We start from the raw sequence: 12,634 nt of genomic DNA, 5'->3' as shown, positions 1-12,634 counted from the left end.
CCATACTTCCTCAATATCTGAGAAGAGTTACAAAATAGAAGGTAGGTGTTAGCTGTTAAATAATGCTGGAAAGGCCCTTGATGATGATGATCGGCTCCCTAATAATTTCATAATGTGGTTAAAAACATTGGAGGATATCAGAACTTTTTTTTTTTTCTGGAGGCCGGACCCAGACCTGGGGCAGGTCACTTCACCTGTGCTGTGGCCCTGCTCCAGAGGCTCCCGGCTGGCTCCTCAGCAGTGGCTGGGGCAGGACCTGGGCCCGGGTCCTACCGCTCTGCAACAGTGGCAGCCACAGCAGCTAGAAGTTAACATTTTTAATACAAGGACAAACCAGCCTCGAAAACTTACCAACTGTTTGATGAAATTGCCCCTGTTTTACCTTTATTATCGTCCAGGTTTGCGAAAAGATTGATTCTAAAAAGGAGTGATAGAGTACTTCTAGTTTTTGTTTTGTTTGTTTGTTTGTTTATTTTGATGACTTTTAGTTTTAATAGAAAATAAATAAATTTGAATCACTTGAAATCTTTAATAATTTAAATTTAAAGTTTCATAAGAATCCTTCATTTGGTTTTGTCAATAGTCACAAAGTATTTTTATCTAATAAAATCTAGCTATTATATTTTAAATATTGAGTAAAAACAGCCTCAAAGAAATAACTTCATAAAAATATTAATGTAGGCTTAGATGTACCTTAACTCTGAAGAGCAAAGGCTTTAAAATGTTCTGGCTTGAATTTTAAAGTTGAGTTATTGAATTAACTATAGGGAGTTGCCAAAGGTAACAAATACATAAATACTAATTGTATATTTTTTTGTGGTAACTGCCAAAAAGCAATGATCTATAGAAAATATTAAAGGGTTAGAATATCTATCATAAGCATAGAATTTTCATATTTCACCATTCAGTGAACAAAAACTTAGCACCTATTGTTTCTTAGCACTGGACTAAGTGCTTGCTTGACAGATAATGGTGAAGAGAAACAGACCTGTCCCTAGCTTCATAGAGCTTGCATTTTAGGGCCTAGTGCAGGCCAGGCTTGATACTTCACACCAGCTACTGTCATCTAAAACTGTTTTCATGTATCTGGTGATACAGGCAATGAATAAAGGAGTGACTCCTTTTATTCTCTTAAGCACATTAATGCTAGCAACCTTTGATCCTATTGTCATTTGTCAGATTATCGTGATAATTTTGAAAAATACAGAAACATTCAAAGAGTAGTATGTGTGTCCATACACATTTCACCTGGATTTCTGCTATATTTGCTTTATGAACTTTTTCTGAACCATTTCAAACTAAGTTGCAGGTCTCATGATGCTTCACTCCCAAGTACTTCAGCAGTTATAACCTAAGAAAAAGGATATACCTAACCCCTACCTTTAATCAGACTTATAAAAATTAACAAAAATATTTATCTAAATACAGTTCATATTTAAATGGTTACTTTCTATCCTCATTGATATATAACTTGTAAATAACATTGTGTAAGTCAAGGTATACAACATGATTACTACAATTAGGTTAGTTAACACACTATCACCTCACATAGTTACTTTTTTATTGTTGTTTGATGACATTTAAGATTTACTCTCAGCAAATTTCAAGTATAAAATACGAAGAGTATTCTTGATGGCTGTCCTCCTCCCCCAACCTGGGTCCAGTCAGGTTCACATATTGTATTCTTCAATCTTATTTAAATGTAAATATTTTTCGAGAAACTAAAAACTTGGGCTCTAATATTTTAAAGTAGTTGCTTTACATGATGTCCTTTCTCTCTTTTTAAAAATGTTATATTTTAAGTCTACTAAGAGCATTATGTACTTTTTAGTAAAGAATGCACTCCCTTCTTCAAGAGCTTTTTCACTTACCTTTGACATCACTTAATGCAGCTTTAGTAGTTGGGGGAGTCGCTCACTGAGATGCTAGTCATTCCATTATTTTCCGAAAGTAGTCTGTACATTTTCTTAGACACTGCTTCCTTCCACCCATGCCCCACATGCCATCCTCTTTCTCCCAGGCAAAATCCTATTACCTCTTTTCCCCCTCCTAGCTTTCTAGGAAGCCATTCAGGAGCATCTAACTCCACAGTTCTTATTCTCTATCCACGACTTCTGCTGAGCTCCACCAGAATTTGCACCTGATTTCCTTTACCAAAACCTTTTCACTAAGAGTCCTTTGCACCAGAGCCAATCACCACTGCAGCCTGCCACCACTAACTAGGTGTGTACTTGACTGAGTCCAAGGGAAGGAAAGGACATAACATTACAAGAACTTAGAATGTGCAGTTATTTTATTTAATCTTCACAAAACCCTGCACAGGAGGTGTAAGATGCCTACATTCCTTTTTCCTCTTCCTGGACGCATAGGAAGACTGTTGTTCACAGCCTGCCTTGCAGTGAAGCTGGGGCCATGTGATTAGTAAAATGTGGGCATAAATAATGTGTGTCATTCCCAGGCTTGATCCCTAAAGTCTCCCATGAGATAATCAGCCTGTGATTTCTCACCTGTCAACAATACTTAGAAGCAAAGATGTTAAGATAATTGGATCACATGCTAGAAGTCCAGATTCCTTAGTTGCTACTTGAAGGAATGCTATCTGACCTCCATCAGACAAGTGAGCTGAGCAAAATATAAAATTGTATCATGTTAAATTGTTGAATTTAATACCAAGTTTGCATTTAGAAACATAAAGAATAGCAATTCATTATGTTAGTATTTTAGTCTCGTGAGGTTGGGTTACATAAGCTTTTGTGAGCAGACTTGAGAAGCTATCCCTTTTTGTTACACTGTTTTTATAGAAACACAATTTCTGAGTTCCAATCTGAATGACAAAAGAACTTTTAGGGATTGACTCTTCTGTGAAAGAAGTACCACACATTAGAACATCAGCACCCTCCAGGCTTTTAATGCTTCCTTTTCAACAAATAGGCAAGGTATCCTCAGGTTCTCCAGCCTTCTATTCCAGGGTTGACATTTCTTTTAATCCTATATAATAAAAGCCTAATATGCAAATTGACCGAACAGTGGAATGACGGGTCACTATGACGCACACTGACCACCAGGGAGCAGACGCTCAACGCAGGAGCTGCCCCCAGGCCCCAGGCCAGCCAAGGTGGGTGCCAGTGGAGGCCCCCGATCGCCCTGCCGGTTGCCCCACAGATCAGCCCTGATAGCCGGCCAGGCGTAGGGACCCTATCCATGCATGAATTTCATGCATCGGGCCTCTAGTAACCAAATAAAATGTCATGGCTTACCACCTAATGTTATGAAAAGTTCAAAGCCAGCTCTCTCCACTGTGGCTAGCATCCTCAAAGAATTTTAATACCTTGCCCCACACTGGACACTATTATTTCCATTTCATCAACATAAAACTGTCCTATGTAGTGGACTTTTAGGTTGAGAGGTAACAAATTGTTATAAGAACCAACTTACATCAGAGGAAAAAACTTTAAATTCAATGTCAGATATTACTTTTTCTAAAACTGTTGCTCGTTGCAACCTTGGGGAATTTCTCACTGATGATGTCTTTTATTATTATTGATTTTTTAGAGAGGAAGGAAGGAAAGGAGAGAGGGAAACATTGATGGGCTGCCTCGCCCCTAGGCGGGATCAAGCCTGCAACCCAGGCATGTGCTCTGACCAGGAATCAAACCAGCAACATTTTGGTGCATGGGACGATGCCCAGCCAACTGAGCCACACTAGCCAGAGCTCACTGATTATGTCTTAAGTCTCTTCCTATCACTCTGTATTTGCTTCTCAATCCCAGCAGTCTCCTTAAGTACAAGATTCCTTTTACTTTATTGCATAAGTCAACTCTATTGGTTCTCAACCTTTTACTAAAAAGCTCTTCAGCCTGGCTGGGGTGACTCACTGGTTGAATGTTAACCCATGAACCAAGAGGTCCCTGGTTCCATTTCTGGTCAGGGCACAAGCCAGGGTTGCAGTCTTGATCCCAGTAGAGGGCATGCAGGAGGCAGCTGATCAATGTTCCTCTCTCATAAATGTTTCTAACTATCCCTCCCCATCTCTCTCTTAAAAATCTATATATATAAAAGCCTAAGAGACTTTTGACCAGTCGCTATGACATGCACTGACCTCCAAGGGGCAGATGCTCAATGCAGGAGCTGCCCCCTGGTGGTCAATGCACTCCCACAGCCAACCTCCCACGGCCAGCCAACCTCCTGCGGTCCCTCCCCACAGCCAGCTGGCCCCAATCAGCCCCAATCAGGACTGGATGAGATGGCCCCAATCAGCCCTGATCACTGGCCAGACCTAGGGACTCAGCCTGTGCATGAATTCGTGCACCGGGCCTCTAGTATATTAATTTTAAAAAGCTCATCAAATTTGTGGTTAATAATGTATACAGATGCAAATAACATACTCCAAGTGGCATAAACATGTTTCTCTTAATAAAGAATATGCTAGTAGAGAGCCCAAGATTGGCACAGGCACAGAAGCTCAATAATGCCATCAAGGACCCAGGCTATTTTTCTTTCCTTGCCATCCTTATTGCTATTCATGTCATTGCAACTTGCATCACCAAACCTGTGTCACAAATAGGCTGCTGCTGTTCCTTAGGAGTCACATCCACATTGCAGACTGGAAGGAAGAGGAAAGGGTGGCGCCTGTATGAGGAAATGCGCTTTCTTTTCCCAATGTTTCCAGCACACTTCTGTTTAGGTCTTATTGATAGAGTGGTACCTTGGGGGATACACCAAGATCTAAAGAAGGCTGAGGAGTATTTTAGCTGGGCCTTGTTGCTCAAAGTGAGGTTGGAATTCTGTTTATAAGAATGGTGGGGGAAATAGATAAGTAGGATATTAACAGTATCTGACACATTTTGTCTTTCTTGTGACTGCTATAAGAAAATACCATAGACTGGGTGGCTCACAAACAACATAATTAATTTTCCACAGCTCTGGAGGCTGGGAGTTTGAGCTCAGGATGCCAGCATGGTCCAGTTCTGGTTAGTGCCCTGTTCCGAGTCAGACTGTCAACTTTTCATTGTATCATCACGTGATGGAGAGCAAAAAATAGCAACCTCCTAACTCATAAGGGCGCTAATCCCACTTGTGAGAGCTCTACCCTCATGGTATCATCTAATCCTAATCACCTTCCAAAGGCCTCACCTCTTAGTACATCACATGGCAGGGGATGAGGAGTGGAGATTTTTCAACATGTGAACACTCAGTCCATAACACCCTTAAAGGTGTTTTTCTTAAAATGACCATCTAACCCAGAGATGAAATGTCACTGTCTAAATCCTAGAAATAGCTACCATAAGTATTTGTTTAAAATAGCAATTTTCCCCATTGTTTTGCATACAAATATCAGTCGTATATAGAAGCTTCTTTTTGCTTCTTGTAGTTTAAAAGTTCTAGCAACTTAATTTCAGGAACATTTTTTAAATAAATAAATTTGTGATCGCCAGATGGTTGGTGTTAGTCTCTTACATTATCATTGCAAAACACATCTTATTAGTGGTATCTTAAGCTCTTCTTTTAGGCCCATGTGTAAGAATGATTGAATATTCATTTTCCTTTTAAAACAAAAATAAGTACTGTTTTTATTTATTTTTAAAACAATCTGAAACTTATAAAAAACTTATAAGGACAGTATAAAGAATTTTTTTTTCTCTTGAACTATTTGGGAGTAAGTTGCCAACCTGATGACCCATCACCCCCAAATACTAAAGGGTGTGTGTGTATAGGACATTCTCCCACACAATTGCAATATAACCATCAAAATCAAGAAATTAATATTGATAAGCACTACTACCTAACCCCGAGGCCCCCATTACATTTCATCAATTGTCCCAGTAATATCCTTCATAGCAAAATAAAGGATACATTTAAGAATGTGTGTGGCACTGAATTGTCACATATCTTTGAGTCTGAATTGCTTCCTCAATCTTTAACTTTTATGACCTTGATACTTTTGAAGATTACAGCTAATTATTTTGTGGAATATCCCTCAATTTGGGTGTGTTTGTGTTTAGCAGGAATATCACCAAAGTGATGCTGTGTTCCTAGAATCTCATCAGGTGATACTCAGTTTCAGTTGGTCCTATTACTGATGATGTTCACGTTAATCACGTGGTTAAATGGTGTCTGCCAGGCTTCTCCACAATGAAGTAGATCCAAAATGAAGTTACAATTTTTTTTATTTTGAATTAATAAGTATTAACTTTGTGAGGAGATACCTTAAATCTAAATAAATCTAACTTTAAATCTAAATAAATACTCTATTTCTCATCAAACTTTAATTTCTTTCTCTCTCTCTCTCTATATATATATATATATATATGTATATATATATATATATATATATATATATATCCTACCTAATAATAGACAAATATGCAAATTGACCGCACCTTCGCTACGCCCAAGCCACACCCACCAGCCAAGCCACACCCACCGGCCAATCAGGGTGAGTATGCAAATTACCCCAACCAAGATGGCAGTTAATTTGCATATCAAGACAGTGTAGAAAGAAGCCAAGAGCTGCAGAAGGGAGCAAAGCTGCAGAGAAGCAAGCAAGCAGGACGGAGGAGAAGGAAGGAGAGCAGGCGGGGCGGAGGAGAAGGGAGGAGCGCAGGCGGGGCCGGGGGAGAAGGAAGGAGAGCAGGCGGGCTGGTGGAGAAGGGAGGAAAGCAGGCGGGCTGGCGGAAAAGGCGGGGCGGGGGAGAAGGGAGGAGAGCAGGTGGGGCAGAGGAGAAGGGAGGAGCGCAGGCGGGGTGGAAGAGAAGGGAGGAGCGTAGGCGGGGCTGGGGGAGAAGGAAGGAGAGCAGGCCGGGCAGGGTAGAGTGCAGCAGGAAGCCCTATTGCAGGAAACTTCCTGCAATGGGAATGCTAGTATATATATATATATATACACACATACATACATATGTATGTGTCAGTATAAGTTCATGGGTTTCTATTTTTGTTCAATGAGTTATAATCTGTTACTATTATTTATTTTAATGCTTAAATTGTCCCATATTTGGCCAGTAGGAGCCCCTTCAAAATGGCTTCTATGCCATTTTATCTCATAATTCTTTGAGTATTTTCTTTTTTTCTAGCACAACAAAATGTTACAGGCTCATGTACTTTCCTTGCCCCAGTGTTAAAATTGGCCATTTCATCAAGGAATAGTGTTCCCAAATAAAATAGAGGTTAATCAGTTAAATTTGAATTTCAGATAAAAACTGAAGTATAGATATGCCCCATGCAGTTTTCTTATTTGCTAATTATTTGCTGTATTTTTATATGTCTGGTACCCTACGGAGGAGCCCTTGTTCCTTTAAGTGGTGAATGTTAAGAGGAAGCCACAATCTGGGTAGGCCTGCTGGTTGCAATTTGAGTCCATAGCTCTCAGCTCTTGATGGACAGTGAAAGATGAGACAGAGGGCCGAAAACCAGGACTACAGGCTTTATTAGAGGAGAAGGACCCTGCCGGGCTGTCTCGCAAAGGGAGAACAGCAACACATGCAGAGGTGAACACGCCTTTTGAGGGGCGGAATGGGAAGGGATGGGGCTTAGAGTACTCGGCACACGCTGATTGGTGGTTTCAGATAAGGCACGTGATTAGGCACTTAGGTACTTAGGAATCAAGGGCTTAGGGTATTTGGCAGGTGCTGATTGGTGGTTCAATGTATAGTCCATATAAGGTGCCTGGTTAGGTGCTCAGGAATGTCCAGGCCGCAGGTGTAGGTTATGTCATACTCCATCCACCAGTTGGGGGAAGGGAGGATCTATCAGACAGAGCTAGGGAACATTCGTGTACACACACATTTATATATATATATATATATATATATATATATATATATATATATCGATGCCATATAGATATAGACACATTGCAACCCATGAGTTCACACTGATAACTTCTACTTCCAATCCAACACCTGAGGGTTTATTCTAGTTTTCTCCTTTCCATATTTCTGACTTCACTCTCCTAGGGTGATAAACCTGGCTCACATTACTCTTAATATTTTTACTTAATTGATCAATGCCTTGGCATAAAATTAAACTCACATCGCTGTCACTGCGCACTCACCTATGAGGAGGCCCTCTCAGCCTGCTTGTGCTCAGACCTTTGTGTCAGGCCATCCCCTTGGGCTCTGACACTGCAGGTCACCCCACAGTGTGGCTCCTCTTTGTCTTTCGTGGGATCTGACCACCCCCACCCTCATGTATGCTACCCCCAGCAGGGATCTGCTCCTCTCTCTGCTCAGGCTTGGCTACCACACCCGAGGCCATCCTCAGGCTTCCTCAGCCTGCTCAGAATCTGACTCCACACCCATCCTTCCTGTCTGTACACACTCCTCACCTTACTCTAAGCGTGAAAGTCTTCAGATATAAGTGATACTTAAGTATGAAATGTTATATTACTCTTACTACTCATAGCACAGTTGAACAAAATAGATCCAGAGACATAGAATCATGGAACAGACTGTAGAATCTCAGAGGGAAGGTGGGAGTGGGTGGGTTGGTGAGTGGGTGAGAAGAGATCAACCAAAGAACTTGTATGCATATATGTAACCCATGGACACAGACAATAGTGTGGTGAAGGCCTGGGGCAAGGGGTGGAGGTGGGCTAGAAGGGGTCAATGGGGAGAAAGGGGGACATATGTAATACTTTCAACAGTAAAGATTTAATTTTTTATTAAAAAAAGAGGTTTTCAATGTAAGAGGCTTTGACAGAAGCCACTGGAAACATAGTTACTTGGAAATATTTGTAATCATTTGCATTGAGCTGATAATAACCACTACTTATTGACTAATAATAAAAATCCAAGAAAATCAAAATTATAAATGTAAACTACTGTTTAAAAACCTGTTTGCCTCCACTTCCTCTCGAAACCCCCTAAAATAATAGTCAAGGAACAAAAAGACATAAAAAGTACAAGAGAACATGAGATGAAATGACAGGAGAAAAGAGATGTTCAGGAAAGTTCTAGAAGGTAGGAAGTAGATGGACAAGGAATAGCTAAGACAAAAGGGAGCTAAAACTTAAGTTCCTGCAGCAGAGTGTCCAGCAGTGACCAGCCGATTCCTGATGCGGAACTCTAGAAAATGTCAAAACTCCAAGTCGCTAGCTGCCTCTGAAGGCACTGGTACAGGGCAGAGCAGGAAACAAGCCAAGAATCATCAGACATTTAAGGAAAGTCTAACGTGAAAACAAAAAAGAAAACTAGCCTGGAGAAAACGGAGACAGCACAGAAGAAGAAAAACATCAAAGATTAAAACTTTATTAAGACGAAGGGCATGGGATAGTAGTGTGCACGTGTGTGTGTTGAGATGATCTTTAATTATAATAGACACTTAATAGATGATGCCTTGGTTTGAAACCTCATGACATATCTGTATCAGCATGTTAATTACATGAAAATACTAAGGGGAAAGCCACCTAAAAAGTTGTAAGTCGTTGCCTCTAAGAAAGCCACATTAGGTGAGGGGAAAAGCAGGTGATTCTTGTTTTTCTTTTCTTTTTTTCTTTTCTTTAAACAAGCCTATATATTACTTTGGTTAAAAAAAAAACCCACAAGAATTTGATTTAAGAATTATGTTTGTACAAATTGAAACATCTTAATATAGCACATAATTTGGAAAGAAGCAGGCTGTAAGGGTAAGAGCCAGAATATAACACCTCCATTCAATTAAATGGGCAATTCTGCCCTTTTGCTGCTTACATAAATCTGTAGAAGGTCTTAACATTTGAGATTCAGTTTATACATTTATAACTTGGGTATAATAATACTTGCCCTACTGCATTAGTTTGCTAGGGCTGTCATAACACATAATGCTACCGACCAAGTAGCTTAAACAGAATTTATTTTCTCACAGTTCTAGAGGCTGAAAATCTAAGATCGAGCTGTCGGCAGGCCTGGTTTCTCTTGAGGTCTCTCCTTTTGGCTTATAGCTGGTTGCTTATCACTGTGTCCTAACATGGCCTTTTCTCTATAGGAACCCCATTCTTAGGGTTTTTTTTTTTTTCTTTTCATATAAGAATACCAGTCATATTGAATTAGGGCCCTACAATAAAGTAAGACCTCATTTTAACTTAATAACATCTTTCAAGACCTTTTCTCTAAATAGTTACATTCTGAGGTACTAGAGATTGGGATTTCAACATACAAATTTTGGGTGAACACAATTCAGCCCATTGTACCTCCCTACTACATTCATCCATTTGTTAAGATTTATTGCAGCTCCTTTCACGTTCCAACTTGTGCTAGGCACTGAGGATTGAATGAGAGGATCAAATGAGATATTGGCATTTTGAAAACTAACTTAAATATAAAAAACACTAGAGGCCCAGTGCACGAATTCATGCACAGGTGGGGTCCAGCCGGCTCAGGCCCAATTGGCAGATCAGGACCAGGCCTGTTGGGAGGAGGAGACAGCAGGAGGTTGGCCAGCCGGCCTGCCCCGATCAGGGCCTGATCAGCTGGGCCAGCTGGGGAGAGGGGCTGCAAGCAATTGGCTGGCTATGGGGAGGGGCTGTGGGCAGTGGGATGGCTGGCCCCACCCCTAAATGGGGCTGAGGGAGGGGCCGTGGGAGGTTGGCCAGCTGGCCCTGCCCCTGATCAGAGTGGGGGGGCCAATCAGAGGCAGAGCTGACTGGGGGGAGGGGCCACAGGCTAATCAGGGTGGTGAGGTCCTATCGGGGTTGAGGCTGGCCGGTGGGTGGGGCTGCAGGAGGTTGGCTGGCCGGCCCTGCCCCCTATTGGAGTAGGGGGGAAGACCAGGGGTGGGGTCAGCTGGGGGGAGGGGCTATGGGCCAATTGGGGTGGGGCGGCCTGATCAGGGGGTGGGGCCAGCCAGGGGGAAGGGCCTTGGGTGGGAGAGGCCAATCAGGGTCGGGGCCGGCCAGGGGGAGGAGCCGCAAGAGGTTGGCCACCAGCCCCGCCCCCCAATCGGGCAGGTTCGCTGGCCACACTGGGTGTCATAGTGACTGGTTGTTCCAGTCGTTACGGCGTTACGGTCACTGGCTTTATATAGATAGATAGATAGATAGATAGATAGATAGATAGATAGATAGATAGATTAGGGCATTGCAGCAAATAATTAAGTTGAATGAAGTCAAATGAGAAAGATGGAAAATTTCTAAAAGGGAAAGAAGTGGAAAGTGTGGGCAAAGTTATTGAAGAGTAACTTTTATTTCATAAGCATCTGATATGTGCCAGGCACTACAATAAGATTTATGCAAACAATCTCATTTAATAATTACTACTACCCTGCTGGATCGATATTATCAAAATCATTTTACTAGTGAGAAATTCATCACTCACAGACTCAGTAACTTCCTAGAGTTGTACAGCCAATAAGTGGCTTGAATTTGGAGCTATCTGATGCCAACACCTAGTATCCATGCTCCTTCCACTACTCTTCACTGAGAGTCAACCAGCAAGGAATTATGGCTAGGCCTTATTTCTTTTCTTTTTTTTCTAATCTTCACAGAGGGTATGTTTATTGATTTTAGAGAGAAAGGAGAGAGAGACAAACAGGCAGAGAGATAGAGTGAGGGAAAGAGAGACAGAGACAGAAACATCTATGTGAGAGAGAGAAACATTGATCAGTTGTCTCAACATGCCCCAGTTGGGGACAGAACCTACGCATGTGTCCAGACAGGAATCAAACCCACAATGGTTTTAGTTGGTAAGGACGACACACACTCCAACCAACTAAGCCATGCATCCAGGGCTAGGTTTATTTCTTTATGTTATTTTTTTTAAATATTAAATATATTGAAAAAGTATAATTTATGTGTATAGAGATTAACAATAAAAAGAACACCTGTGTACTCACCACCTGGCTTTGGAAAGAGAATATGTATTGACAGTATCTTAAAAGTCCTCTTATACATCTCTCTCAACCCCTGTTCTCTCCCCTCTTCTTCTCAGAACTATTATTCTAGTTTATTATTTACTAACCTATCACACACACACACACACTTACATTTTCGTTTTGCATGCTTAAAAGTCTAAATAAATGATGTGTTCTTCTGGGACTAATTTTCCTCCATCAACAATAGATTTATTCAGGTTGATGTCAGTGGCCATAATTGCACCTCATTGCCTCAGATGGTCTAGTGCTGCCAGTCTGACCTCTAGAATCCTATTATTCCCATCGAGTCTGGGGCATCTCTTACTATCAGTCTTGCTATAGAGGACACGCAGTTCTGAGCTTCTCAGAATATAGGAGCACATTCCTTATCACTTCAGTGAGGAGAGTGTCCCCTGAGCCCTACCAGGGAACATTTTTAGCTGGTAGTTTCTCTGAAGTTACATTTTGCATTCTTGATTCTATACTGTTTGATTTTTTTACCCACTTCCTCATCTTTTTCTAAGTAATTCCAGAATCTCCATCTCATTGTCATTTTAAAGTTTCAAGGAGCCATTCCCGCAATGTACTAGGTACAGTTCTAGGCATTCTACCAAGATATTAAGTTTTAAGTCACTGAATAATGCACTCATATTAGTAAATTCTCCCCTATCCAGCCTTATAGTCTGTCCTCCCAAGTTGAACACTTTCAAGATCCAGGCAAATTCTCCCAGCTCCTGCTGCTACATATTTGCCAGGTTCTGTGATGCTTTCGGTGAACAATCTCTTTCTTCACATAGCAGTATTTCTCTGC

Source organism: Cnephaeus nilssonii (assembly GCF_951640355.1).
Source record: "Cnephaeus nilssonii genome assembly, chromosome: 5".
Taxonomy (NCBI): Eukaryota; Metazoa; Chordata; class Mammalia; order Chiroptera; family Vespertilionidae; genus Cnephaeus; species Cnephaeus nilssonii.
This window is presented reverse-complemented; position numbering follows the sequence as displayed.